The 15,962-nt window shown below is 35.6% G+C and overlaps 1 long non-coding RNA gene and 1 pseudogene across 2 annotated transcripts; both read right to left on the bottom strand.

Annotated features, from left to right (window-relative positions):
• Positions 1–3,548: 3,548 nt before the first annotated feature.
• On the bottom strand, positions 3,549–5,039 carry LOC146954440 (uncharacterized). Its single transcript, XR_015013260.1, has 6 exons — positions 4,923–5,039; positions 4,684–4,756; positions 4,424–4,554; positions 4,264–4,335; positions 3,973–4,020; positions 3,549–3,804 (listed from the first exon to the last, which is right to left on the bottom strand). It is a non-coding gene; the product is annotated as an uncharacterized LOC146954440 (long non-coding RNA).
• An 88-nt stretch (positions 5,040–5,127) lies between these two features.
• LOC146954439 (serine/threonine-protein kinase Aurora-1-like) lies at positions 5,128–8,116 on the bottom strand (annotated as a pseudogene). Its single transcript, XR_015013269.1, has 6 exons — positions 7,653–8,116; positions 6,162–6,284; positions 5,820–5,966; positions 5,621–5,716; positions 5,321–5,443; positions 5,128–5,224 (listed from the first exon to the last, which is right to left on the bottom strand). The product of XR_015013269.1 is annotated as a serine/threonine-protein kinase Aurora-1-like (transcript).
• Between the last annotated feature and the right edge of the window lie 7,846 nt (positions 8,117–15,962).

The following is a 15,962-nucleotide window of genomic DNA, read 5'->3' as shown; positions in this document are numbered from 1 at the left end:
TTGATTAAGAAATTACTTAGTCTATCATACCAAGCTCTGGGAGCTTGTTTCAAGCCATATAGTGATTTCTTCAGTTTAAAAACATGGTCAGGATATTTAATATCCTCAAATCCAGGAGGTTGCTTGACATACACTTCTTCTTCTATGACACCATTAAGAAATGCACTCTTGACATCCATTTGATATAATATTATGCCATGATTAACTGCATAGGAAAAAAGTAGGCTTAATTGCACTTTTGGCCCCCTATCTTTCCAAAAGTTGCGGTTACAGCCCCTTAACTAATTTAAATACAAAACAGCCCCCTAAGTATTGAAACTGTGGCGGTTTTGGCCCCCCAAGGCCAAAAAAAAATAAGAAAAAATGACACGTGTCACCTTACTTAGGGTGCCACGTCAGCCTTGGGGGCCAAAACTGCCACAGATTCAATACTTAGGGGGCTGTTTTGTATTTAAATTAGTTAGGGGGCTGTAACCGCAACTTTTGGAAAGATAGGGGGCCAAAAATGCAATTAAGCCAAAAAAGTAACCTGATTGCTTCCAATCTTGCAACTGGAGCAAATGTTTCAGTGTAATCAATGTCTTCTTGTTGACTATACCCTTGTGCAACAAGTCTTGCTTTGTTTCTTGTTACTTCTCCTTGCTCATTCAACTTTTTTCTGAATACCCATTTTGTTCCAATAATGTTCTTATGCTGAGGTTTGGGTACCAGATCCCACACATCATTTCTTTGAAATTGATTCAACTCTTCTTGCATAACTAAGATCCATCCATCATCTGAAAGTGCTTCATCAACTGTTGTAGGTTCAATCATTGAGATCAGTCCAATCATTGACTCTTCTTATCTGAAGTATGATCTTGTTCTTCTTGGACTATCTTTGTTTCCAATGATTAGTTCCTCAGGATGTGAAGACTTATGCTTGAATGTGTTTCTGGGAGGATCTGCTTGATGAGAGTCATCTTGTGCTTCATCAGAAGCAGCTTCATCTTGCGCTTCTGATGTGGGTTCAGCTTCTGGACTTTCTTCAGATTCAGCTATCTGATCAGGTTCTGGAGTAGCTTCAGGAACCTGTATCTCTGCAAAACTTTCACCTTGCTTTGAAGTTTTATCTTCAAGCTCTTTGTCATCAAATGTAACGTGCATAGATTCTTCAACACAGAGTGTCTCTGAATTATACATTATGTATGCCTTTGACCTTTCAGAGTAACCTAAGAAAATTCCTCTTTGGGCCTTGGCATCAAATTTCTTTAGGTAGAGCTTGTTATTTTGAATGTAACATGTACATCCAAATTGATGAAAGTAAGAGATATTGGGTTTCCTTCCTTTAAAGAGTTCATATGCTGTTTTCTCCAAAATAGGTCTGATATAGATCCTGTTTTGAACATAACATGCTGTATTCACTGCTTCTGCCCAAAAATGTTTTGGAAATTGTTTTCATGGATCATGGTTCTGGCCATTTCTTGTAAAGTTCTATTCTTTCTCTCTACAACCCCATTTTGTTGTGGAGTTCTAGGAGAAGAGAATTCATGGACAATTCCATGTTTTTCACAAAAAGCTTCAAATGGCTCATTTTCAAATTCTCCACCATGATCACTTCTGACTTTCAAAATCTTTGATTCCTTTTCAGATTGAATTTGAGTGCAGAAACTACTGAATACATCACAAGCAACATCTTTACTCTTTAGGAATTTCACCCAAGTCCATCTGCTATAATCATCAACAATGACTAATCCATATTTACTTCCATATAAGGATGCAGTACTTACTGGTCCAAAAAAATCAATATGGAGTAGTTCTAAGGGTCTGGAGGTTGAAACAATGTCTTTGGTTTTAAAAGATGATTTCACAATTTTCCCTCTCTGACATGCACCACAGAGTGCATCTGAATGATAGTCAATGTCTGGTAGGCCTTTGACAAGTTGTAACTTACTAAGCTTAAAGATTAATCTCCAGTTAGCATGTCCCAACCTTCTGTGTCACATCCATTTCTTATCATTCATTGATAGAAGGCAAATCACCTTCTGATCAGCCAGTTCAGAAAAATTGATTTTGTAGACATTGTCAACTCTCTTCCCCTTGAACACACTGGATTTGTCTTCCTTGTTGATTACAGTACAGTTGGTTTTCTCAAAAAGCACATCATAACCATTATCACAAAATTGACTAATGCTCAAAAGGTTATGTTCAAGACCATCTACCAACCATACATTATTAATTGAGGTAGAGGAATTACCAATAGTTCCAGTACCTATGATCTTGCCAGATTGGTTGCCTCCAAATTTCACACTTCCTCATTCCTTCATTATTAGGCTGAGGAAGCTGGACTTTTCTCCTGTCATGTGTCTTGAGCAACCGCTGTCTAGGTACCATGATCTTAGCTTTGGCACTGCTCTTAGACATACCTGCATCATTAACATTTTCAGATTTAGGTACCCATTGTTCTATGGGTCCTTAAAGGTTAGTACTTGAGGCTTTACTCTTCACTTCCTGTACCTTGTGTTGTGAGTTAAATTGCTTCTGATTAACCATAACCTTAGGTTTTGGAACTTTAGAAGCAGTAACTGTCTTCTTCTAAAACTTGGACTTCAGAACCTCAGATTTTGGTTTCACCAGACTCTGAGGAACAGGTTCTGATCTTTTCAGGATCCTGATCTTTGAAGTCTTAGAATCAGATTTGATCATAGCATTTGGCTTAGAGTTCTTTGGCTTGGAGGTGATCTTAGCCTTAGAGCTAGAAGCTTCAGGTTCTGATTGAACAACAGTTTCCAACTCAACACCTTCAGGTACAAAGAAGGTTTTCAATCCTTCCTTGATGCATTCACAACATGCTTTGAGACTGATTTCATTTGGTTTCCCTCCTGAAAAACCAATCCCTTTGCCATTGTTTATGTAAATGCTATAGATCATAGAAGCCACTCTGCTTCTGTCAATGCCGGATATGATAAAATCTTCAAGAGCAATTTCATGGTTGCTTAAAGGTTTTTCATTACACTTTTCATGTAGCTTCTGACATAAGAACCTGAGCTGATCTTCATAAGTTTTACACATGAAGTCAAAGCCCCTAAGTCCTTGTTCAGAAGCTTTCAGATCCAATAGAGTTGATTTTTGATGTTTTACCAAATCAGCATATTTTTCTTTTAAATCCTTCAACTCATTGGTTCTTACTTCAAAATGTGTAAGAAGTTCTTTAAGTGACTCAACACACTAGTGCAGAAAACACTTTTTAAATCGGGTGAATTTGACTTTTTAAATCGGGTTAAGATCCGACTTATAGGTAGCCGATTTAAAAAGTGTCTTTGATTTTAAGTCAGCCCCCTTTACCCGATTTAAAATCATTTAATTTAAATCGGTTGAACCCATCTAAAATCTTTTAATTTAAATCGGTTGATTCCATTTAAAAAAGGCTAACAAGAGTCAAAAATCTCAGAATTTAAATCGGTTCACCCCATTTAAATTCTCTCTATATTTTAATTTTTTTTATACACGGTTATAGAACAATAACAGCAGAATGCACAGCCTTACATAAATTTCCAACATCAGTTCTAATAAAAAACATACACTAACATCAGTGTTATCTTACAAAGTTGCATAGAAATTCAACTAGCCAAGATCCTACAGATTACAATAAATTCAACTAGCCAAGATCCTACAGATTACAATAATAAAACTATGATCCTTGCCGTGTAATAACTCACAGGCTAGGTGGATTTTCTTACTGTTAACCCTGTGCACTTATCAGAGACGCAAACTGTTTCATTTAGTGCCTCTGCAACACCTCTGGAATCATATTCAACAAGTAACCTCCTACATAAAAGGGTAAAAAAATTGAATAAGTTATTTAATCGGTATAATATATAGGTCCAACCTGATGTCAACAAATTTTTCATGATTACATGCTCTTATAAAATAAAGTATCGACTATCGAGTAATTATGTTCGAAAAACAGGGAAAAAATAAAAGAGTAAGACTTACAATAAACTCAACTTCAGCATGTTCTTTTCCTTTGAACAGTCTGGTAGTCTGTTCAATTAAGACAATAGTCAATTACTGATATAGCTATATGGAGCTTTCAACAAGGGACAATAAAGAATAAGCCTACTGCATGCCTCTTAACAGATTCCAAGTTTTATTTGTTTTCTTAACTGTAATTCATGACAATTCTATGCCTATGATACTTGTGCTATTATATATTATGTACTAAATAACCATAGATGTTTGAAAGAATCTAGAAAGTTGCCTAAACTATCGATGAATACTACCTACCTGGTATATCCATGAATTGATTTGCTGATGGACTTCATGCACGATTGGTCCTCGCAAAACTGTGAGAGGAGACTGAAATGTTTCAAAAATGAAAACTCATTAATCTCTTGTTACACCAAAAATTGGTAATTGAACACAAGTAGCATACATACGATTTTACCTTCTCGTTGAAGTTGATGGGAATTGATGAACCATTAGGGCGAAAAATATATGCTCCAGACGCCTTTATAAATTGTGCACAATTAAACCAATAGCTTGAAATAAGTAATTGTGATCAAACTAATTATCATCCTAATAAAAGATGAGAAGGAAAAAACACTCAGGAAGAAATGCTTTAATAAAAAAAACCGTGAAAAGAAAATTCTTGAGAGAAGTTCACAAAAAAAAAAATTCCATAGTGCATTGAACAGATGTAAAAACCTGGCTGATGAGGTCTTTGGCAGCAGAAGAAACGATTGGTTTAGGAGGGAACTTGAGATCCACTTGAATTATCCTGGTTACAATATAAAGAAGCAATATTAAGCGCGGCAGAGTCAATAGCATCTTATAGTCCTGTTCAATGGTTACTTCCTTTTACTTTCAATTAGTTCATTCTGATACAAACAAAAAAACTCATACATGATGATATATAAGCTATAATTCAAATGCTTAGTTCTTACCTCCTATAAGTATCAGAATGTTCTTTAGCCTCAAAAGGGGGAACTCCATAAAGAAACTCATAGCAAAGGACACCAAGGCTCCATATATCCACACTCGCATCATGTTCTACACTCTCCCTTGTTGAAACCTCAAAAAATTTAGGCTCATCATATTATAGATAGACTAACATAAAAAGTGTGAAAAAATCTTGCCAACTGAACATACCCATCTCAGGTGGAAGGTAATCCAGTGTGCTGCACATGGTCCGCCTGCGATTGAATGTGTGCACTGACCACCCAAAGTCCGCTATCTTAAGTTCACCCTGATAATGAAGAAGATTTTCACATGATCAACACAAATTAAAAACAACAACCAAAAGAACCATAAAAGAAACAATAGTCTAAGTATGGGGGATCACCTGTGCACCAATAAGAAGGTTCTCTGGTTTAATGTCCCTGTGTATGACATGCTTTCCATGGAAATATATAAGGGCTCGAGCCAATGATGCAACATATTCCCTCAACCACAATAACAACATAGGCTTATCAGTTTCAGAAGAATACACACTCTATGTTATTTGTGTCAGAAGTGATATCATGTTATGTTTCAGTATTTACTAGGTTTGGGATACGTACAAATCACCAATAAAAAGTTACATCAGCTGATACTTTAGAGATTCACAAACAAAAGCATGTGAGGAGGGGGAATTAGTACTTACAGTAGCTGCACGTCTTTCACTGAAATATTTGCATTTCTGCAATTCCTTGTAAAGTTCACCTTTGGGTGCATACTCTAAAATCAAGTAAACTCGTTTCTGCAACGAAAAATTAAATATCAGTATGTGTATTTAACCTTCTTCAGCAGTAATGCATGGCTAGACTCTAAGTGCGTCAGCAGCACAGGTAAGAAGTATATACCTGATCATAAAAGTATCCATAAAGGTGCAAGATATGAGGGTGACGGAGATGGCTCTGTATTTCAACTTCTCTGCGAAGCTGATGCTCAACTTGGGATTGTTGCAATTGGCTCTTAAAGAGTACTTTCAACGCAACGATATGATTACTCTGTATCATATAATATCACATTTCACATTTTAATAAACACAATTATAAAAACAAGGTAAAGAAAAACAGAAAAATAACCAGCACAAATCAACAACAATAACAAATGAAATTACGATCATTTCAGATTCATAAATTCAACATCAGCCACATGTAATTGAATAATTTTGAATGGGAAGAAGGAAAAAAGAAGCTCACAGTTTTTTCTCTGGCCAAATAGACATGGCCGAATTTGCCCCTACCAAGAGGTTTTCCAATATCAAAATCATTTATAATCCACCTTCTTTGATCCTTAGCTGAACCTGATACCTCCGAAGAAGCCTGCAACGAAAAATGAACATTATGATACCATCAGATCTTGTTGAAAACAATCACAATTTGATATTAACAATAGGAAATATCTATGAATCTAAACAATAGGATGAGATCTTGTTAACAATGAACACGATTTTAAGCATCAACGTATCTGGCTAGGTTTTCAACCTCCTTAGATTTGAAATTCGTAGCTAATTGTTGAGAAATTAAATAAAATTACGAAGGTGAAGGGGAAAAATTCGTTTCAAATGAAATCAAGAATAATAATAATAATAATAAATCGAAGCTAAAATAAAAAATATAAATAAAATCATTTTTTGTTTTGAAGAATGTTTTATTTACAATTCTGTCAAGGCTTCCATGTTGTTGAGCTCGTGGGATTTCACCGGTCAAATTCCTTCCTGACAAGTTTCTAATACAAGGTATTGTAACCAGTAAAAACCCGTACTACTTTAACTTGAAAATATTTACCATGGCAAAATGTTATGTTGTTATGCAAACAATAGAAACATTTGCCTACAATTTTTCATCATGCTTCTGACTTATGTCTTATGTTTTTCTTGAATATAACTACATCGGTATCTCACACTCTAGAGTATAAACTTTTGGAAATCAAAATTCTAATGTGTTTTAAAAACATAAGCCATAGATGACTTATTCACAGAATTTGCTAGACTAGAAGTTAGCATGGAATAAAAGTGCAAACATAAAGGTGTGGAGACTTTACATATTTGTAATTCTTGCAGGTATAGCAGTACTACAATTCACCCACTCCCATGGAGTTGGAACGCAAGGATGTCCTTCATTCTTTGGGATAATTTCATCAGACAAGGAGGAAAATGCATTTACAATTCACCCCAACTAATAACTTTGAAATCACAGCAAAAAAAAATTGTTTGCTGCAAAACCCATAACACGAGATCCTCCGTTCAAGTTCCTCCGATTCACGTTCCTGCAAAACCCATAACACAAGATCGATCAAGAAACCACTAACAAAAACACGAAATCAATCAACACCCATTACCCAACAAAATAAAAAATAAAACAACATACAAGTTCATCGTTGAAAGAATCAACCATCATCGAATGTTAGCGTCGTCGACGGGATTGAGAGAAGGGTTCGACGGTGGATGTGATTGGGGGAATGAATCAGATCTGATTTTGTGTTTTGAGATTAAGAGTTCGATTGTTTGTGAGATTGAGAGATCGATGGTTTGATATAGGAGTTTGAAGGGCTTGATTGGGTTTGTGAGGTGGTTTGGGGGTGAATAGAATGCGGTGATTAATTGATTAATTGAATGATAAAATAATAATAAAAATAAAAGAGGGGAAAATGGAAAAACCCTAGAAATGAATGAATGAATGATTGATTACCGTATGGTGTTGTTGATGAGGTTGAGGTTGAGTCTCTGTTGCGATGGCCATATCGATCTCAGAGAGAGAGAGAGAGAGAGAGAGAGAGAGAGAGAGAGAGAGGTTTTTGTTGAAATAGAAGAAAGCGATGAAGATGAATGCAGCTCCTTCTTCGTTTTCTTCTTCAATGCTTTTTCCTTCGTTCATTCATTCATTAATTAACACCCAGCACATTTTTTGTAACGGTCGAACAACGGACGAAGGTTAAAGGCTGAGCGACGAGAGCGGGATTACGAAGGAGGAGGAGGAGGAGAGGATACAGATCTAGAGGATGAGAAATTTGGACTTGTTTCACGCGTTTGAGAAATTTGGGTTTCTTTTATTTTTATTTTTATTTTTTATTTTAATATAAAATAGTTTATAAATGGGGTTAACCCATTTAATATGTATTGCAATTAAAATCATTCTTCTGGTTGTAGTTTTTAAGTCAGGTGGATAGCATCCCATTTAAAATCTCTGAGCTAATAAGTGTTTTTTGTGAAGTGGAAGAAATAGTCACAAGAAAGGGGGGGTTTGAATTGTGACCCTTTTAAAATTTAGTCCTGCAACTTAAATAAGTATATATACTCAAGAAGGTTCTTGGTAAATGTTAGTCTAACAAGATTAGAGTATTAGATATATAACAATTGATTTATACACAACCAGAATGTTCTGGATTAAATAAACCTTAAATGATTAAATAGTTTTGTCAAGGACCAGAATGTTCTGGAGAAATGAATATATAAGTAGAATGAGAAAAACGATATTTTAGATAAAATGTGAAAACTATTTTATCAAAGACCAAAATGTTCTGGAGAATGATTAATATAAAAGCAGAATGATAAAACAATATTAAGTTAAAATAAAAAGTTATTTTAACACTGACCAGAATGTTCTGGAGAATGATTAATATAAGACAGAATGATAAAACAATATTATAAGCTGAATTTAAACTTTAGTTAAATATTTATGCAGTTGTTTTATCTTGGACCAGAATGTTCTGGAGGCAGTTAATATTGAATAAAATAATGCAACAATATTAATGATTAATTTGGGACCAGAGAACTCTGGATTAATTTGGTAATGATTAAATAGGACCAGAATATTCTGGAGATTAATAAATATTAATATGAGTGTGATAGTGTGTGTATATTGTGTAGCTTTAAATAAAAGAGAAAGGGAAGAAGAATAACACAGGAGAATTATCCTGGTTCACCAAACCCGGCTACTTCCAGACCCCACACCTCGTGTGAGATTATCCACTATAGTTGTCTTGCTAACAGAAACTTCTGACTAGCACTATAAGGTCTTGATCACACCAGATCAGTCCGATACACCTGTATTATCAACCTCAGCAGGCTTCTACAATTCTTTGCGCACTAGCAAAAGAAAGGTTGGTATTTTCTATCTCAAACTATTAAGCCCAATAGACTTGAGATCTAGTTATCACTTTGTAGGATGATTGTTTGGATCTAATGTCTCAAACAAAAATGAGAAAGATGTTGTTTGGATCTAGCGTCTCAAACAAAATATGTAGGATGTTGTTTGGATCTTTGTGTCTCAAACAAACTATCCTTTTACAAATACAAACTCAAAAAGATGTTCTCAATGAATGAGAAAAAGATGATAAATATAGTGAAAGATTATGGAGTTTGCTTTGTGTTTGTTGAAAGAGATTGATGAAGAGATTGATTTCTTTAGCTTTGAGAGAGAGAGAGAGATATATCAAAGCTTTTATCAAAACTCTTACTTATAACCTTCAAAAGCCTTTGTATTTATAGGTGAGGAGTGTCTTGGTGATCAAGGGAGAAAATAGAGCTGTTGGACACGTTTTTGATAGCTGTCCAAAGTCTCAATTGATTTCTCTTTCCTTCTTAAAAATAGCCAGAACGTTCTCAGAATGTTCTGTCTGATTTGCCTAGCTTTGCTTGCACTGTAGCTTGCTTGCGAGTGAGAGAACCAGCTGTAATGAGCTGTTTACTTGTTGCCCACTTCTGCTTATGTCATGTCCTTTTGCTTTAGTGATGTCATGCTTTAATAAGCCATGTGCTCTCTTCCATGAGATATTTAATTCTTAATGGGCCTTTAGCTTCCAAATGGATCTAACTCATATTTGGGCCCAAGAGACATCTTTCAATGTTACATTTCTGCCATGATTTCTTGCTGTGCAGACTTGTTCACTTTTGATGTACTGTTCCATTTTCATCGTATTTGCCAGAACGTTCTCAGTTCATTCTCATGAAACAAATTCTCACAAAACGAATTAGTAGATAACAAAATAATAATAATTGTAATATTTTTGTTACCTTTTAAAACCATCAAATGAAGATGTTTTCTTCACTTTGTACGACCAGAATGATATTTGTAGAACATGAGAAACCTTTCTCAAAGGCACAATTCCTTTGATTGATTTTTATTCTCCAAATCATATCTTGAGTACTGATGGAAGATTCTTGGACCATCATAAGTCTTTTATGATAGAATCTCCAAGCATATGATCATGAATTTTCTTCTTTGTTATTTCTCTAACCAATATCATTAATGAGTGAATTAATAAATAATTCATTCATGAATTGGTTTCTCTTCAAAGTTGATTCTAATCATTTTGATGAAATGATGAGACTGATTTTGAGTGTAATATGCATCCTTGTCATGAGAACATTCTTTCATCGGAGTTGATAATGTTTTCTTCTCTGACAATATATTCTCGGTTAATTAAACTTGAATTATTTTGTTGTTGATGCGATTTATCTCATAACTTCTCTTGGTGATTTCACACAATGTTTCTTGTACATTGAGTATCTTTGAGATGTTTTAGTTTTGGCATGCCTTTTCTTCCTTGAATCATTAAGGCATTGTTGAAAACCATGTGGTGAGAATGATGAATCAATTGCTAAGAAAGTTCATCTTCTTGTTGAATCTTCACTGGACACTCATTTGATTCAAACAATATTCTTTTTATATCTTCTTTGAGCTTGTGATACTACCGTTTTAGTATTCTTTCAATGAGTATATACATGCACTTGTAAGAGACTTCTTTCTTGTCAACTTCTGTGAAAAGACTCAAGTGCAAACCTCAGTAGATCACCATTCATAAAACTTAGTGTTTATTCCATAAGGTTTGTTATCATTAAAACATTCATCAAAAAGATTTTTGTTTCAACATTTTGTACTAGTGACAAGTTCATCTCTGGGAATCTTAGAATATACCTCATTTTCATCTTCAGAATCTGATTCTGATCCAGCTTCTGAAGTTTCTGTGGCAACTAACCCAACCGCTACCTTTGCATCTTCATCAACTTCCTCTTTATCAGATCGAGATTCACTTCCCAAATCATCCCAGGTTGCCATTAAACTCTGCTTGATCTGCTTCTTGAATTTGCTTGGTTTGAACGTTGACTTCTTTGACTTGTCCTTTGACTTCTCCTTCTGAAGATCAGGGCATTCAGCAATAAAGTGTCCAGGCTTCTTACAGTTGAAGCATCCCTTCTGATCTTCTTTCCTTGAGCTTCTGGAGTTACTCCTTCTGGCTAGAAACTTTCTGTTCTTCTTGGCCAGATACTAAAGTCTGTTGGAGAGCATGGCCATTTCAGCAGCATCTGGTTCAGAATCTAAACTTGATTGTTCTTCCTCTTCAGATTTAACCACTTTGAGAGCTCTTGATGACTTGCCTTTGGATGGAAGAGCTATTGATTTACTCTTCTTAGTAGACTCATGTTCATTAAGACTTAACTCATGAACTTTGAGAGAACTAACAAGATCTTCGACACTTAAAGTGTTTAAATCTTTAGCTTCCTCAATGGCAGTCACCTTTGGTCTCCATCTAGCAGGCAAGCTTCTGAGTATCTTGCTCACCTTGTCAGAAGCAACATAGCTCTTCTTTAGAATTTGTAGCCCAGAGACTAAGGTTTGAAACCTTGAGTACATCTCCTCAATAGTTTCATCATCCTTCATCTTGAATAACTCGTACTGATGTACAAGCATGAGAGCTTTAGCTTCTTTGACCTTCTTGCTGCCTTCGTAGTTTGAACAGAGAGAAGCAAACATAGCTTTAGCAGTGGATTTGTCACTCATCTTCATGTACTCTGCTTTGGGTATGGCAGTGACAAGGGCTCCTCTGATAATATGATGCTTCTTGTAGAGTTTCTTCAACTCAGGAGTATGTTTCTTTCTATCCACAGCAGCTCCTTCTTCATCAAGAACTAAGTCACCAACACCATCTTCTAGTAAATCCCATAGTTCTTCATCTAAGCTCATGATATAAATATAGAAGTTGGTTTTCCACCAAGAAAATTCTTCAGCATCTCCGTTGAACATTGGAATCTTCCCAACACTGGATTTCTTACTGTCACTATAATCATGTGAAACATTATTATAGCTAGTTTGACCGGAAGTAGAAGATTCAGTAGACATATTTTTCTCAGATCTTGGACTGTTACACTGTTAGGTGTTATCAACATAACCAAGGCTCTGATACCAATTGAAGGTGAGAAAAACACAAGAAGGGGAGTTGAATTGTGTTTTGAAAAATTCTTCGTTTCTCCTAAAACTGAACACACTGATCAGAAGCTAAGTGAAACAGCTTCTGAAGTGATAATCAGAATCTGAACGCAGCGGAATAAAATAGAGAGAGAGAATAAGAACCACACAAAGCAATTATACTGGTTCCTTCCACAATCCGAAAGTAGTCCTGTCCCCCTTGCACTGCCAAGGAGATTTCACTAAGAGTAATATCTGATTACAATTGCTCAAGCACACCTGCAAGAGACTTCCTTTGCTCAAGCACACTTTGCAAGAGTCTTCCTATGCTCAAGAACACAATCAAGAGACTTCCCTGCTCAAGCACAACTACAAGAGACTTCTAACTAAACAAAATTACACAGAAAATTGTTTAAGGTTGAACACTTGATATACAATCATAGGTGCTCACAATACAAATCAGATACATACTCAATAACTTAAGAATTTCTAAGATGAAACTTTGAGACACAGAAATTCTAAGTGAATGCAGAATAATTTCAGCAGAGGTTTGACACTTGTAAAAATGTTGTGAGTCTTTCGTTCAGCATTACCAAATCTCTAAGTCTTCATTCCTTTATATAGAGGTGTGAAAGAGACGTTGTGAAATTGCCAGCACATCAAAGAGTCGTTGTTGAAGCTTGATCTTTCACCAATGATCTTTTGCATATTTGGTTGTTGTCCTATGAAGAACCAATTTGAAATCCATTCCCATTGTGAAGGAACATCTTTACAGGCATAGCTGTTATTCTGGAGCTGTTTCCTTGTCCTGTAGCTTGGACACAAAATAGAGTAGTGGAGAAGGTGGTTGTATAGTTCGTACAAAGTACAATGTCAACGCTTTTTGAAGATAAGGTTCCAAGGCCTTCAAATCTTCACCAAAATGACCGTTGCAACCATCCACTAATCTTCTGCAGTGTTTTCGAATCCAATAGACAGCTTTTGAAGTGTTGATCTTTGAATCTTCAACTTGTGGTGATAATCAGCTTCTGATGAGCTTCAGCTTCTGATGAAGTTGCTTCTGAACTATCTGCTTCTGTTGACCTTCAACTTTTGATGACCTTCAGCTTCTGATGACTTTCAGCTTCTGATGACATCATCATTATTCAGTAGCTCTTATGACTTCAGATGCACTTCTTTTCAGATGCTTTCAAGCTTCCTTTTCTTTAGTCCATAGATCTCTTTTTGTTCTTCAGAACCTTTATATGATGTACATTTTTAACTATGGTCATGTACGCTTGAACAAATATTAGCTAGTCCAATTTACAATTTTTAATACCTTGTTATCATCAAAACTCTTTAAGGTTCATTGTTAAACACATTTTGTTCCAACACCCTTTATGTAACTAACCCCCGAACCCTAAATCTTTTCAAAATATGGGGTGTTTGAACTTTTTTGCCCCTTTTATAAAAAAAATTAAATGTTCACTCTTAAAATAAGTTAGTGAGTCAAAAGTTAATCAAATAGCCTTGATCTCCAAAAAATAACGCGACAAGTTGAACTCGAGTTATTTTAGCGTTTAAATGAACATCTTTGGCATAAAGCAACGCATAATGAAAATTTAGATAATATATATTATTTAAAACATAATAAAACAACTTAATTCAACAACATATAACAAACATGTAATAAAAACAACATTAAACACAAAATAAAAACAACATAAAACATATCATTATGGATCATCTAAATTAATGTGTTCGTGTGGTGCGACCATTAGTGCCATGATCTCTTCGTAGTTCCTTTGCCGGATCATACTTTGTTGAATATGTTCAATAGATCAGAACAACGAAGTGTCCAACTCGATCGACCCTCTAGTACTGCACTGACCAAAGATGGAGAACATGGTTCTCACATCGTCGTCGTTCATGAGCTTCATCCGGCTTAACAGCACACTCCCGACTGAGTCGATACTCAACACCATCCACCCTCCGTGTGTCTCTGTAGTTGAGTTCGAGGTTGATTTGATTCAGCTGACCCTTCAACCCGATGAGGGTGACATCAGTGGGAATCCTGAACAGATGGGGTGGTCCCCCCCCCCCCCCCCCCCCGTTGTACTAAACTGCAACTAGCTTGGTGTTCGGATCAAAGACAGGGTTTTCCATGTTTTTTTGTGTGTAGTTTTTGGTTATGAAACATGGACACCTATTTATAGATGTCTCTGGGCGTCTTGGACCATTGAAACTGTCGGTGCAATGTGGACCACAAGGAAAAAAAATCATGTTTCGAATTAATAATTCATTGTAAATGTATTAATTATATTAATAAAATGAGATTTTATGTGCATTATTTTTGTTCCCTTATTTTTTTATATTTGCATTTATTTTATGATTTTGGTATCTAAATAATATAAAATAAAGCAAAGTGTATTTAAATTATGGTAAAAGGGATTTTCTGATTATATAATCTGAAATTTTTTGGGAAATAGAGTTCAAATTACATAATTCGAAGGGTATTTTTTGAATTTTACAAGGCGTGTGAGAACAGAGGAGGGTGGAAAAAGTAATAGTCTTTTGATTTATATAAGATAATCAGGCCTTAATTAGGTTGGGTTGGGTTTTGTTCGATCTGATTTATTAATAGAATTCTGTTCTTTACCCAAAAAATTGCTCGCTCCCAACTGAAATGACTATTTTACTCCTGCATGAGTTAACTAACGCACCGTAAACCTTCAACGTGACTTAAGTCATGCAACATCACTTAAGTCATTTAACAGCAACACAACAACATTTTCCTTCATTTTCTAAACTTCCCACAATATCAAGCAAGTGTTGCTTATCCTACTTCATTGCTTTTATTTGGTTAAAATTTTAGATTTGTTGAAGAAATTTGACATTTTTAGGTTTTTAGAAATTTGACTTGCATGTTAGTTTTTAGGATTGTTAGTGATGAATTAAGTTAGGAATTGAGTTTAGATGTTATTTAGAGTGAAATGTGGTAGTTTTATGGATTCGAAATTGTTTGATTTTAAGTTGATTGAAATATGGACTCTAGGTGTTTGATAAAATGTCTCAATGAATTTTCTTTTGATTTTTTCAATGTTAATGATGAAATTAGTTAGAAATATGTTTGTTAATGTTAATTATAGTTAGTTTGACTGCAACGTACGGATCGAAATGACACTGCCGAAATTTAATTGTTGTTGTTGTATTGTTAGAAATGTTGTTGATTTGTCCGTATGAAAATGTTTCATTTATTTTTTGCTTTTTGAAATGGTTTGCAGATATGTCTAAGAGGGATATGTCGAAGAGGCCTGATAAAGTTAGGTTAGGGAGGCAGCAGTCCTTTAGTAGTAGTGCACGGAGGGAGAAGGAAGCAATATGCCCTCCTTTGGCTGGTCGAGGGAGAGGGGGGCACGAGACTTGGTATGGTTGATGCTGCGGGGGGATCATCGTCACAGACGGGTCTATCCCAGATGGTGGTCCCGACACAGTATCAGCATGAGCAGCATCATCATGAGGAGTATCTACAACATTATCAGGAGAAGGCGTATCAGCCTCAATATCATGAGGGGTATCAGCCTCAGTATCAGGAGGGGGTATCAACCGTAGTATCAGAAGGCGTATCAGCCTCAGGATCAGGAGGCGTATCAGCCTCAGTATGAGCAGCCTCCTCGGCAGCAGGCTGAGCCTGGTATGGAGGATGATGGCTTTCCAGGGGACCTTATGCGTTGTCGCTTTTACCGGACTTAGGTAAACACGTGGCATGCATGCTTTGGAGTGATAAAGTAGTAAGTATAATTGCTTTATTTAATTTAATGATATGTTACTAAT

The sequence above is a fragment of the Medicago sativa genome, chromosome 1 (genome assembly GCF_051527215.1).
Source record: "Medicago sativa cultivar Bolivia chromosome 1, Bolivia_mono, whole genome shotgun sequence".
NCBI lineage: Eukaryota > Viridiplantae > Streptophyta > Magnoliopsida > Fabales > Fabaceae > Medicago > Medicago sativa.
The sequence above is the reverse complement of the archived record's forward strand: the minus strand, read 5'-3'. Positions and strand labels throughout refer to the sequence as shown.